Source organism: Nicotiana tomentosiformis, chromosome 1 (assembly GCF_000390325.3).
Source record: "Nicotiana tomentosiformis chromosome 1, ASM39032v3, whole genome shotgun sequence".
Taxonomy (NCBI): Eukaryota; Viridiplantae; Streptophyta; class Magnoliopsida; order Solanales; family Solanaceae; genus Nicotiana; species Nicotiana tomentosiformis.
Window position 1 is genome coordinate 98,253,410 of NC_090812.1, and position 4,213 is coordinate 98,257,622.

The 4,213-nt window shown below is 36.3% G+C and overlaps 1 long non-coding RNA gene across 1 annotated transcript; it reads right to left on the bottom strand.

The window, feature by feature from the left end:
- Nucleotides 1-3,950, bottom strand: LOC104103430 (uncharacterized). The gene is made up of 2 exons (XR_687904.4): nt 3,095-3,950; nt 1-2,426 (listed from the first exon to the last, which is right to left on the bottom strand). It is a non-coding gene; the product is annotated as an uncharacterized lncRNA (long non-coding RNA).
- Nucleotides 3,951-4,213: the final 263 nt, after the last annotated feature.

Consider the following 4,213-nt stretch of genomic DNA (forward strand, 5'->3'; position numbering starts at 1 on the left):
TTGGACACATGCAAGACATGATTGAAGCTATTTTTGCAAAGTGGCCTACGTGGCCAAAAGGTGGCTAGAAGTGCAAACTCCGCTAGGACGACCTCTAAGACATGGAAAATACCTCATGAAGGCCTATACGGCCCCCAATCTCCCAGGAATTACGGTCTCTAAAATTACTTTACAAAAATGACCCCACTTTGTATAAATGGCCTATGTGGCGAAATATGGCTAAGCATGCAAACTCAACAGGAATGGGCCTTAAACTGAGAGGATGCCTTGTTGTGGACTTAGGACTCTGAGACATGGGTTAACAAGCTAATTTTGCGAAAATAGCCCTATTTTTCAAAAACAGCTTATGTGGCCAAGCGTGGCTAGACATGCAAGACTTGATTACGACCCCCGAAACCAAGAACTTGAGGCTTACTAGGAAGATGAGGAAGACCGGACCCAATGTGGGATGCCTACGCATCCCATCCCGAAAGACGAAAATCAGGTATGCGTAGTTCGTGAAAATTCGATATGGGAGAGAATTTGAAAAAAAACAACTGATTTGGAGAAACATATTTTTTGCCCCAAAGAAACATCGGTCCGCCAAATGACTTTTTTACCCATAAAAATGCAGCATGTAGCACATAGGGATAATTAAATATCTTTTTGGGCCACAGAGCCACTTTGACATAATTTGGATAAGTCTCCTACAAAGGGACACGGTGCCTGGGACCGAGCCCTACTAGGTCTAAATGATATGATGCAAATAAGAATGACATAAAGGCTGACCTAAGTTTGGGGTTCACTAGACAAGGCAATTCGGATTATGACAATTTATAAAGCAGTAAAAACATAAGGAAAAGCGATAAACAAATAAACAACAAAAAACAGAAAATAAGACAAACAAATAAAATAAACAAAGCAAATAAAGGAAACAAACACCTCAATCGAATATCCTAAAAAGCCAACAAGATCAAGTGAACCTACAACTCCCCAACAGAGTCATCAAAGCTGTCACACCCATTTTTTTCCTTAACCCTCTTTAAAATATATAGAACTGATATTTAAGGCTCAAAAGGGTTTACAAATTCGAAAGTAATAAGAATTGTGTTCAAAAGAGATTTTTTAGAGTCGCCAAAGCTGTCACACCCCTTTTTTTCCTTAACCCTCTTTAAAATATATAGAAGTGGGTTTTAAGGCTCAAAAGGGTTTTCAAATTGAAAGTGACAAAAATTATGTTCAAAAGAGACTTTTCAGAGTCGCCACTTGACATAAGATTTTGATGTGCCAAGTCACCATAAAAAGTAATTTTTCCTTTAAAACACATTTGACTCCAAACTAATTTGCCCCAAAGATTCCAAGTAAGGGGATTTATTTAACTCGGAGAGAAGGTGTTAGGCATTCCCCAAGTCCCGTGAAAGTCACGGCTGCGTACTTGATCTAATTGGATTTAAAAAAATATTCTAATTGAGACAAAAACACACAAAATCAAAATAAATACACAAGAGGTTCAACGTTATCCCCGCCTAATAAAAGAAGAAGAAAAGAAAAGACAAGAAAAGTCCTAAACTAACCTACACTATGCTTCCTCCACGATGCTCATCACGGCCTCCAAAATATTTACCAGTTCTTCCGGGCATTCTCCGGATAATATAATTAACTAAAGGGATAACCTCTCGCCTCAAAAGAAACTAAACATAAACGCCTTAAAAGTTTACCTACCCAAATGTGATCGGCCTAAACATAATACTAGCGAAAAATAAAAATAAGAATAAGTAAATAAGAGAAACTAAAAGAGAATTCAATTCATGATCATGTTCATTTAACTTATCATCTTCATGTATTTAGATCGAGCCCAATCCTAGAGCATGTAAACGAATTAAACACTAATGGGCTAAGTCTTTCCCATTCCCACGTCCCAAATTATTCCAACAAATATTGTCCAAACAAACACTTAGAAGGTAAAGCATCTGAAATAAGTTGAGAACTAGAACAGGACAAAATAAAAGAAAATGTGGCTTTAAAGCATATTGAGATACGCTATTATTTTACTATCTCATTCCTATAGCACTATTTTCACAAATGCCACTCGACTACTAAAAGGCTGAACGATTAAATTAACGGGGAACCACAATTCTTACAAAGAATGCAACAATTCTAGTCATGGAATGTGGACTCAATTAAGAAAGAAATAAGTCAAGCGTGAAACTAGCATGAATTCAAACTGACTTTAGACCTCAACTAAACTATTAGCATATTCTAACAGAAAAGAAGAAACCATCAGAATGTGATCCCCAATCAGCGTAGTAACAAGATGACAGGGAAAGAATATCAAACAAGGTTTTCGGAACTCGCTTCAACTGATACTGGCAGACTGAACTCAAATATTCACAACAAGCTCAAGAAAAATACACTAATAATCCATGGATCGTTTGACAGTTGCATAGCTGCACAAACCTCAAACAAAGCATGTCAAAACCAAGCAAATTTGAGTTTGATTTACATTCTTAAACTGAAAGGCTAGCCCGATAATGAATGAATAATCACCAAAGTAGATCTCAAAAACTTATTTCAAGTTTAGACTTAGCAAACAAACGAGGATCCTCTGAACTTGTTCCTAAACATATCAGTATAAAGCAGCTCGACACTAACTTTTACGGAAAGATAAAATTCGGTGCTAATTGACACAAGAATAGGCAGAGAACATCAAAAGATAATTTCAAACTTCATATTTTCAAGTTTAAACTTAACAAAACAAGCAAAAATATTCATGAACTGCAGTAACATGCTCCAAGAAGGTTTGAACTTAAATGCGACACCAAAAATACTCCAAGAGATTTACCCAACCCAGAATCAAATTGGACTCCAACTGAACATGTTGAAACCAAGCAAATTTCACATTAAGAGACATTTCAAACACACACAAAATCATATCTGCATATGAAAGGAAATTCACCTAGACTGAAATCTAATAAAATTGCTTTTACTAATATTCGAGCTTGATTACTTCACTTAACTAAATAGATGACAAGACTGTTCTAAACCATTTATCCTTAGGCTCTTATTATAATTTAAATCAACACCTGAAAATAGAGATGCGGAAATTAGAAGTAACCTGAATGCAAGAGACTTTGATTAATTTTGCTTAAAATCAAATATAGGCGAATCCGGCAATGAAAGTCTGAAGAAGACAGCACCTACAATGCAACAAGATTCAAGAGCCACGAACTCGACCTTGAATCAACACTTCGATCAACCTTGAACCTCAAATAATCTCCCTTTCGGAATTAAAACCAAAAGAAACAACTGGAATTAGAATTCAAGCTAACTCGAAAATTAAAGCCTTTTTTTGTCGTGTATGTATTTTTCTTTTTCTTTTTGATTTTTTTGACTTTTCTGGTGTTTGAAGAAAAACTGAAAGCAGAATTCCAAAAAATGAAGAATCAGAAGAAGACCCCTTTTTTCTGAAACCATAGCTTTTTTCAAAAAAAAATTCTCTCTCTGAATTCGTGTGTGTGTTTTTCTTCCTTGAAAAATCTGAAAATCATCTTTATCCCCCTCTCGAACCTTCTATGCTTACTCTAGAAGAAATCCGAAAATCATCTCTAAAAATCTCAAAAACCTCCAAAATCCAAAATTCCCTTTGGATGGACCGACTTTAGATAAGTGAAAACCTATGATCAAAATATCTTTATCCTTCAGCTCCCATTTTTCCAATATTTGTCCAAGAGAGAATAAGAAATATGATAATCACATGCAGGAATATTCTTGTGTCAGAGTTTGTTAGGGTTTGGGTGACGTGGAGAATGAGAGGGGGACCATGGGCGAGTGGGTTCGGGTGATCTCATCCGAGTTTGGAAAAGATTGGGTGGTAGACGGCGGCATAAGGGAAGAGAAGGGTGGTGTGCGGCTAGGTTAGGAAGTTTAAGGTTTGGGTGTGAAATATGATAAAGGGGTTTATATTTGGTGTGGAAAATAAATATCAGCCCTTTGATGGAAAGAATTTGAATGGGTGAGATGTATTTTTCATTTTAAGTGGGAGATGGGCTGATGGGTCGGGTCGTCTAGGCTAGAGGTCATGGGCTAAGGAATTGGGCTCAAGGTTAGGCCGAATTGGGATAACTTTCCTCCAAAATTAATTCAAAGTAGGCTTCTTAAATCTGAAATTTATGGGCTTCAAAACCTTAATTCTTCCTTCTAAAATAATGCAAGATATACTATAAAATGTAAAAAA